General features: G+C 42.4%; 1 long non-coding RNA gene across 1 annotated transcript; it reads right to left on the bottom strand.

Moving 5' to 3' along the window:
- Positions 611–4,415, bottom strand: LOC110399347. The gene is made up of 3 exons (XR_002439132.1): positions 4,237–4,415; positions 3,703–3,780; positions 611–1,324 (listed from the first exon to the last, which is right to left on the bottom strand). It is a non-coding gene; the product is annotated as an uncharacterized LOC110399347 (long non-coding RNA).

The following is a 10,590-nucleotide window of genomic DNA, read 5'->3' as shown; positions in this document are numbered from 1 at the left end:
ACCAACAGCAAATGAGATTAGGAAAAAAAAGATTTATGCAAATATTCTTAATTTAATAACTATGATCAGATATGGCTTTGTTTCTTCCATGTAATTTGTGTAATACAAATAAAGTACTAGGGCTCTTTTCCATGATGGGAAATGAGAATTATTAAATATTGCACTGAAAAGCAAAGGAATGTGTTTATTGACATGAAAAACTATCCTGCGGATACAAAAGCTTTTGTATGTTAATTGCATAATGTCAATGCAATTTAGAAAGTGGTTGCAGAAGGAAAGAATTCCTTCCCAAAACAGAAGTGGCTTTTCGTCATCTACCAGCTCAATTCAAGGCTGCATCTTGAAAGTATTTATGACTGTGTTCTCATCAGTGACACTGGGTCAGTACCCAAAAACATCCTCACTTCATATTGATGTGGTTACTTGCTAGGAGGCATAAAGGAAGTGAAGGATTTCCTCCAGTTTTATTACTGAATGCTCAGAATGTTTCCTGGGGTAAACAACACCAGAGCCATCTGTATTTTTCTTGTTTTTTTTTTCTTTTTGGAAACAAAAGGAGAACAGCGATAGCAACTAGTGAATGGAAAAATACAGGTCTAGAGCTATGTAATGAAAGATCTTCCTCTGAAAGAGGGAGGGGAACAACCACACATCTTTCACTGATCTATAAACTCAGCAGCACTGGAGGCCTTTGAACATGATGTCTCTGGCCTTCTGTCCCACTGTGTACAGAAAAGAAATACAAAACGTGATTGAGCTGCCTGCTAGTTAGAGATGCTTCAGTAAATCAGATTTTGGACTGGCAAACAAAGGATCTTCTTAAATCCTTAATCACAGCCTACTGATTTACTGCTCCAGAAAAAATAAATAAGCTTTCCAGCTCTTACGGACAAAGACAGTTGAAGAAAACTTATCATACAAGCATGAGTGTATTTACCAAGTGAAGTGGACACATTTATCCCAAACCTCTTCTGTGACAAGTGCAAACCCTGCTAGGCTCAGAGCAGACATCATCAGCATGAGCTACACCAAGTCAGAAAAGAAGACACGTTTCACAAGGATACAAGAGCAGAACACTACACAGCACACCATGGGGTACTTCCTCACCAAGCACCGCTTGGAGAACTGCTGCTTGTAAAACCTCAAGACAGTTTAACTAATACGTGTAATCCCGTGTCATGGTATGGCTGCCAAGCTCTCCGCCAGCGTCCAGTGATGTAGCACATCTAGCCATGCTCACAGGGATCTCTCCTTTCCTAAAGACTCTCCTTAAAAGATGTTCCACTGCCCTCCCAGGAGTACAGCCATCTTCACCAGCTCTTCTCTAGAAAACATAAGCACAGCATTGGTGCATGGAGGAAACTAAGATAACGAAGAAGAACAGGAAAAGGAATCAGAGGTGCAAAAATGAAACCTAACGGCTGAGCAGAACAGTTTGCTGTACTGGAAAAATACAGGAAATCTTACAGTTATATGACTCATCTGTAAGCCAGGTCCTTTAGTAAAAATCTTCTTGTTACAGCTGTGCAGCAAGGAATGAGGAATGGAGATGATGCCTTGCAGTACTAGGCAGGAAAACAGTGCCTTTTTGTAGCACATCAGCAGTCAGACAGCTCAGCGTGTGCTGAGGGGCTGCGTTTCCCCACAGCACTGGTGGGACTAATAGAGAGAGACCACGCATATCTGAGGGAACTGCACAGTTTTAGAAGAGACTGAAAAATTGGAGAGTGGGAAGAAAACCGCCACCAAAGTGGTTTAAAGGCTGGTGAGGAGAAACTGCTTCCAGTGAGAAATTGGATGGGCAGGATTTGTTTAGCTTATCAAAGAGAAGACCAAGGGTGACTTGATTACAGGGTATTAAGCACCTCCATGGTGAGAAAATACCCGTCATAAAGAGCTCTTTAATCTAGCAGAGAAAGGCTTAACAAGAACTCGTGGCTGAGAGCTAAAGCCAGATGACTTCAAACAGAAAACATGGCTCAGATTTTAAAGTCGGAGCAAACTGGCAGAGAATGCAGCAGAATCCTCAAACCATCTTGAAAAACGCTGCACAGCTGCCTCCATTCTTAGCAAGGGCCAGCACTGCTGACACCTTCCTCTCCACACAGCAGAGTGAGCACAGAATGTGCTGTGAAAGGGAAAAAGTGCCTCTTATCTGCCCTGCAAACCAGCCCCTGACTGCAGCTGTGCTCCCAATGGCCATCCCAGTGAGATGTATGGAGCACGAAACACAGAATAGTAAAGACTCTAGGGAACAGGAAAAGTGGATTACAACTATTTCACTGATGAAGTCAAAGTCAGCATTCATCAAAGCAAATACAAACTTATTACAACTAATTTTCACCGCAACTGCAAAGCAAGATTCTAAACAGACTCAAAGATTTAAAGACAGATTTTCAGCTGCTGTCTCATAAAACTTTTGGTATTTTAGTGATGTTTAGGATTCTTCCTCATGTTCAACTAATTATTTCTATTTCCTGTTTTCTTTGGAATCACTGCTCTGTTCTGCATTGTTGGAATCTGAAATATTATTTCATGGAACATTATTGCATTTGCTCATACCACAAATTCAAGAGATGCTGGATTCTTTTTGTTCTACTGCTCCAACTTTTGAAAAAACTTCTCCATCAAATATTAACACCCTTCCGCAAAATAAGCGTGAAAGCTTCAAACCACTAAAGCATCGTTTAAAGTTAAAAAAAAGTAATAAAAGAGAACAGTGGCTTTCATTTTCAAACACAAAAAAAAATATGTTGTTGACAGCATTAAAAGGTCCCATTTTGTCACAGAGCCAGTTTCTTTTCAACAAACAACAATGAAAGATTATTTTTCTCCTCTCACTCTAGCTGCCTGCCCAATTCTGTGCTTCAGCAATTTGGTGGAGAAAAAAAAAATACTTATATGGCCAGTTCATATGCTCATCTCCTTCACGTGAAAGGAAAGTCTTCGTAAGGATGCAAATAATTAGGAAATTGCAGGGTTTGTTTTTTTTCCTAAATTTGCTACAGATTATGTGGCCAGTCTCTGACCAGACAAGCAACTCCTCTTATACTGGATATATATATATATATATTATTTATATAAAATATTTGGGTTTAGGAAATATCGCCTTTTGGTTTAGTGCTTTCATATCTGTAAAGTGATGCAGGGTCAGATGGCGGGAAGCTAAAAGTATTTCAGCTCTTCCATATGTTCTCTCATACAGCAGCTTGAAGACAGAACCCCTTTAGGAAAACCCAGGATTCTGCAAGTAAACGTCCATAGGAATTCCCCTTTTTAGGCACTTCCTTCTCCCTAGTCAGTCACACTGTAATCTGCAGATGAGTGCATTATAGTCTTTGCCTCCTCCTCTTATTCAGGAAGGTTCTCTGCTCCCTTGCTTTTGAGTACTTTTCTCCCAGCACCACTCCTATTCTCATCGTTAATGGTTGATAAATAGCTAATGAGTGGATTGGCCATTAGGACCTCCCTTTCCATCTGGGCTGCATGCTATTTTACAGGCCCTGCTAGATCTTTATTAGATTTGGGTGCAGATTATTGATTTAGGTAGATGAGGTCGTTGTAACCTCATCTCACAGAGAAAGGAAGCAGGGGAAACCAAATGTAATTCAGCTGTTATTTTCTGTACCAGTGCAAGCCAGTGGAGGAAAAAAAAATCAAAATGAAACCAAAAGATGCCCATTAAAAATAATAATAACTGACCTTATACCAAAGGCAATGCTCCTATGGACACTTGAAAGCTGAGATAGGTATAAAGTTCGCACTTTCTGCTGATGAGTACTACAGAACAGATAGTAGGTGCAAGTAAAGAGATAATGTTAATAAAATACCAGACTATTCCTAGGGCAAAATGACACCTATTTATAGAATATGAGTACTCTAAGGCATAGGAGTGGCTTAACAAAAGGACAACTTCTGCTTAAGTTATTTTTACCCCAGGTAAATGGCCATATCAGCACCTGCAGATCTAATAAAACAGATCTCAGACTTTGCACTATGCATTTTCTAGCATCCTATCAGAGGTAATTTAAGCACTAAAATCTTCCAGAAAGCCTGGGTTTTGGGGCTAGGCACTCTAAAAGTTTTCAGCACACCGTTACCACTTATAATCCCATAACTGTGAACAACAAGAGCACGCACAGGCTCAAAAAGAGACATACAACATATGGAAATCAGGAGAGACTTTAGAAAACAAATAATTGCATTGATACACACAACAGTTGCGTTCATTTTTACCTGAAGCTCAGTCCACATGCAGGAAAGTATGAGCCAAGGCATACTGAACTGATAGGGCTAGTTATGCTCCTTGTGACTCACTGCTGGTTACATGCCTGCTCCTCCTCTTCTCCTAGGGCTCTCAGGCTGGCCCTGCCCTTCCCATGCTTCATGATTCATTTTGTAGCTGTAAACACAAAACAGGTGTGATCTCAATCTAAGCACCTGACTCTGAGCTGGAGGTGCCAAGCCCAGCTCACCATATCCTTGGACATTCCCATCCAGCCTGCTGAGTCCTAGGAGAGCATCTCTCTTCCTTGTCTGTTTTGGGAAATGTATAACCTAGAGTGGCAAATTCCACTAGGCAGCGGAGCACTTAGTCAAACTCACAAAGGACTGGTGTACTGTGAGCCTAATCTTTGGGCTTCTGGGGATTCCCATCCTAAAACCACATACCAAATCACACAAAAACCATTTTCACCTGGTTACAGGGTTGTTGTTCACTACTAATGACCCATGACAGGCTGCTCGTTATTTCCAAACCACAGCTCTTTGATCTTCTCCTTATACAGGAGTAAATTCAAGACTGTTGGTAATGTCCATGAGTTGTCGCATTGCACTAAGCTCCTTTCCCTTCACGTGATACCCAACTGCTGTGGAACCCCAAAAATCACTGAGCACAAGAGGGTGCTTGGGTTGCTTGAGCATGCTGAACTCAAGATTTTGTTCAGCTTGTGACTGAGGCTGCGCAAATCGCTCTGTCCTATTGACCCAATGAGTTTGGATACCCAAAAAGTTGCCAGGCTGGCAGCAGAGCCCTCTCTGCAGTGCCACAGCAATCACCAACAGAAAGACTTGGCAACCCATCAGCAACAGATCCAGACCCAACGCTATCTATTTAGTCCTTCATTTTACCTGGTATGGCCAATGCTGGAATAAGTGTTTGCTTACATCTTGTCCTCAGATGGCTAGCACTAAAAGCTCAGCTCATCAGTATTTGGTAACAGCCACATAGATGCCTCTTACTCTGTTTTCTGGTAGAAAAAAACATCTGAAAGTGCAATTTGCTCTTTTGCTTTGCTTTCACTAGCTGCTGACCAGACACCACACACCAAGCTCAGGTGCACCCACTTCGTTCTATGCAACCCAGAGAGCCAGCACCCCAGGAACAAACACGACTGCTGAAGCACTACAGGAGAATTGTGACACATCTCATCTTCAGCCTGTGCTGAGAGAACCCAGAGTAGACTGTTTTAAAGTCCACAAATGTAAAAAAAAAAACAAAACAAAACAAGCATGCCATACTGCAGAAGTGTGTTAAATGTAATGCTTGCTCCCTGGTGGCGTGGGGTCAAACATAGGTATGGTATGGTGCGTGTCCTGCCCAGGGAATCATCCTCCACACGGTGATGTCTGGGATACTCAAAAAAAAGTATGACCATAACTGTCCAAAATGCAATCAAGAAATTACTGCCACAGGGGTATAGAAACTTAGCCTTCATTTATCATTTTGTGATTTCACAATCACATTAAAATGGTCAAGACCTCTTCAAAAATACAGCCTGAAAAATTAAGTATTTCCATCTGATGTGTGGGATGGCAAGCCTGTCTCCGGCTCCTACCAGACATCTGAAAGGTGTATTTAAGAGGCTGATCTCTAGTCCTCCTCATCTTCCAAAGACTAGAAAGATCCTTGGATCAAAACCACAGCTATCCATGCAGTGGGTAGGTGTGTGTTGTATGCTCATGTGAATGCTCATTTTCTAGATAGTTAAGAAGGTGGGGAAAGGTTGTAAAGCAAAAGGTTTTACGTGTTTGACCCAGTAAAGTTCCTTCTTCAAGCTCCACTCCCTCATCCATGCTTAAGCCTAGTTCTCTCTCATTGGACTTCACTGCTGCCGCAGCCAGAATTTCCTTTTTGCCTCATTAACCAGAGCAATAGTGTGTTGTTTTTAGGCTTTGCTAACACTCTTTTCCTTCTCCCCATCCATAATGCTCCATCAGATATCATCATGCTCCAATGAGAAAATAATGAAGAAAAATGTGCATTCAACAGATTTTGCTTAGACCACTTGCTTTGCTAGTCTCCATTTTGCTCTTTGTTAATTCCTGAAACATTTCTGCCAGGCAGTACATACCTTGCAGCATGAAGTAAAAACAACAACAAACACTACCTGGATTTGCTGTGTAAATACACTCTTCTCATCCCCTACCTTGAGATGACAAATATTAGGGAGTATAGTGAAAAGGACAAGGTGTAATGTCTTTAAAATAAAAGAAGGCAGATTTAGATTAGACATTAAGAGGAAATTCTTTACAGGGTGGACATGTACATGCACACAGAGCTAAGGGCTGCTCGGGCACTTACCAACAGCTGTGGAAGCTATGGAAAGCTGCAGAAGCTGGTACAATCTGTGTACTTTGAAAGAGATACACCATGTAGTTACCCACCAATACCGACAATTTACCCCCCCCCCCCCCCATCACCATTCAGCCAGGACATCTTTGAATCACTGCTGCCAAGCAAGCAGTGACATTTCAAAGTAACCATACACAGATTAACCAGAATTTATGTTGTCTCCAAAGTAATCGATACAAGCTGATCTTAAAGACTCAGACACACCAGACCTCATGCTGGCATTTATTCGGTAGCAAATAGAGAAAGATTAGTATTTCATGTTCTCATTCCTCACTATGAGGTACCTTATTGGTTCACTGCTTGGCCCAGTTTCAAAACCAGTGTCACCTGCAACAAACACAGTTCTAAACTGCACTTTTGGTCATTGAGTCTGTGGATCCATCGTTGACTGTTGATCAAAACATCATTTTCCCTAAAGAGTTACAAACTGGAGTAAATGAGAGGGATTACCTCACAACAAGAACCAGTAGGTCGTCCCTAATTCTGAGACTGTGCTCCATATCCCTACCCACCACCATTAGACACCTTATCCTTCAATGCATAGATAGTTTTCAACTTGTGGCCCAGGGACACCTGGGAATCCTAGGACGATTCTGCAAAGGGTAATTAAGTAAAGTGAGTCTATTGTTAATGGGCTTAAATGAGCTCTGTGGGGATCCACATGCTCGCAGAAAAGCTTTGTTAATAAAAAAATAAAAAGGCTTCTGCAGACATTTACAGCACAAAAGAATTCCTTTTCCAAGATGGACAGAAGACAGTTAGAGAGACTTTTAGGCCCCAAGACCCTCTCCTGCGAACAGCACGTCTTTCCTGGGGAGCATTGGTACTCATGCACACTGAACATCTGATGCCTCTCACTATACTGACCTGCCAGATCTTCAGTCTTTTACTGCCGCATCTTTGATCTTTGCCAAAAACAAGACAGCAGAGTTTTGAGTCTGACTCTTAACACTTACACCTCCACAGACAGCATGCCAACAGAGACAGGGATGGTAAAGTTCATCACACCCGCAGAAATACTTTACAGGGACAAAGCAGTCCAGCTCTGACAACCAGGCTGACATGGTAGAGAGGGGAGGCTTCAGGTGGTGTCACACCAGAGGCTGCAGAAGGCTGACTCAATGCTCCTTCAGCTCATTAACTCTTTCATTTCTTGCTTACCTCACCCAACTTCATATATGTATCATGCACACAACTCCACCTCACTCACCCTTTCCCAAGGGGTCTCAGGCAACGAAGGTTCATATTTAACATTTTAGAAACCCCAAGTCCCACCCACAATCTCCTGGAAGAAGCTCCAGAACATATTTCCAAGCTCACTTGTGCCCTGCACAGTTACCTAGTGCACTTCTGTGACAATCCCACTGTCATTACTACTAGCAGATCATTCCTTAAAAGATCTGTAAAGTGCAGTTCTCTTACACTTTTGATCCACAGTAATGGATGTAAGCAGTTCATCTGGATCTGGGGCTGTTATAAAGCAGATGTTGATGACAAGCCTTCAGTTTAGATTTACTACAGTATTTGTCTTAAGCGCACAGTCCTGGGAGCCCACATCTCTGCAACCCAAACTCCCACCAGAGGCAGGACCTGATCTCTGGCAGGTGCTGGGACTTCTCCTCCCTGAGCTCCTGCACTGACGAACGTTCCACTGCTTCACCAGAAAGTCCTTCCTGTTTCCTTCTGTCAAATCCTGCAGAGCACACTCCATCTATCATCTATGTTACATGAAGGATCCCTGTATTAGAGTTGCTTTAGGAATGAAGCCACTTTATGTTTAGGAGCGGCAAACAATATTGTACAAAGGTTAACAGTGTTTAATTAGGAAAAAAACAGTACCTAAAACCATTAAATTTTCCTATACAAGCTCGACCCAAGGGAAGGAAAATCAAACATCAAAAAGTCAATGAATTGAAAAGTAAACATGAGAAAAGTTCTTTCCTAAAAACAATGCTCACAGAATTGAAAACACACTAGCTTGGAAACAGCTCCTGTAATACAATATCGCTCATCAAATGCAACAAGACACATTTGTTCTGAAGAGAAGACACACATGTCTTGCTACATGCATCCAGTCCCTTCTAAAGTCCATTAAAGACTGGTCAAAAATAAATAAGATAAATATCATTTGCATTTATTATACGAATTAGAAGAGCTTGCCAGATGGGGAGCTCTCCTCCAGCAGAGCTGTTGTGTTCAAAGACAGAAAGGCACTAGCACAACCCAGCTGTTTGGGGCCTGTGATGTTCCCACTCCCAGAAAACCATCGCCCCTGGCTTTTCCCTGTAATTAGTTAGTGCTAATACCCTGGGTTATTCTGTGGAAAAGTCACATTCTGAGAGATCACCCTTGTGAACAGCTGCACTCCTGAGACAAAACGTCACCACTCCAAGCTGTCAGCCCATTCATCTCCAGCAAAAGTCAACCGGGCCATAAATTGGGAGTTCTTTATCTCAGGACAGCAGACCGAGCTGGGTTTAATTGCTGAGCTATGCTAATGAGCCTTGTTTGTGACACAAGGTGCTTCGTGGTGGCTCTGTTTGAAAACATGGAATTGCAACTCCCCCCGAGGGCACATACAATCAGCTTAAAAACACTGCCGTCTGGATACAGAAAAGAAATCATGTAACGGTCCCGTCAGCATGGCACATTATCAAAGGCATCATTAACAGCTGCTTCATGGAATGGCAGGAGGCTCTCCTGGGTGAGCTCGGTTCATTTTGTTTCTATTCTGTCCTCTCTTTTCGTCTTTTTCTGAATCATGAGCTCTATAAACATCACTGTCAAATCATCTACAAGGGAACAAAAAGATACCAGGAATAAAGCCTTTCCTAGCAGATAAGGTCCGTGTCTGTTTTAAAAAGTGGGAAAAAAATAGCTGAACAAAACAAAACATACGCAGGGAAAAGCAAATAGGCAAAAGAACGGCAGCAAAATTGTTTCTCTCCAACTTGTTGAGACAAAATCTACTGCAACTCAAATTTCACTCTGTTCCTTTTGGATTAGAGGCAGCATCTTAACATTCACTTCTAGGAAAAGAATAGCCCAGGTGGACACAAGGCCATGGAATTTCTTGTTCAGATAATATAAGCTGTTTCTTTTGCACTATTAATGATGGGGTTGGTGGTAGCTCTCTGAATCATAGAATCATTAAGGTTGGAAAGACCGCTAGGATTATCTAGTCCAAATATCACCCCATGACTTTGCTCGACACAGAAAACCCTTCAGTTGGGAAGGCCAGTGTTTAGCGTTATGAACTATCAAGAGTACTTAAATATGGCATTATTATTCTTATTGTGCTACCCAGGGACTTGTGACAGGCCTTGCAGACCCCATGTGCAAGGCACTGTACAAATATCCATCTCCCCAGCCTCCGCACTCTTTTAACCCAGGGCCCCAACCTTGCATATGCTTACACACTTGAGCAACTACCAGTATCACACGGCCCTACTGAAATCAACACCACTGATGAATGAATGAAATCAGTAATTACCCATGTGCTTAATTATTTGCAGAACTGGGGGCTAAGTGCTTCATTTTTAGCTTTTAGCTTCAAAATATTAGTTCTAATCTAGTGTGCCTCACTTTGTGCTCAATCCCACAAGGAACAACACGGTCTGGCCTAATTAAGCAAAGAACTTAACGAAGTGTTTAAGCATGTAAGCAAACCCACTGGCTGAACGCTGTGTTGCTTGGCTTAGTGTTCATGGCTCCTTGCAGGACTGGACCTTAACACAGGCACTGGGTGTAATGTGCCTCCAGGAGGGGACCAGGGCTCTGCTGGGAGCACAGGGTGCTGGGCACAATGGGACTTCCTTGGCTCTCATCCAGCTCATGCAGATAGCACAGTGGATAAGACAGCAGCTCTGGCAGAGCTGGGAATCCACCACTGGGTCACTGTTGCTCCCCATTTCTGTCTTTTTTTGCCAGGCTGAGGGATCCTGGGACAGGGCTCG

The sequence above is a fragment of the Numida meleagris genome, chromosome 5 (genome assembly GCF_002078875.1).
Source record: "Numida meleagris isolate 19003 breed g44 Domestic line chromosome 5, NumMel1.0, whole genome shotgun sequence".
Lineage (NCBI taxonomy): Eukaryota > Metazoa > Chordata > Aves > Galliformes > Numididae > Numida > Numida meleagris.
The sequence above is the reverse complement of the archived record's forward strand: the minus strand, read 5'-3'. Positions and strand labels throughout refer to the sequence as shown.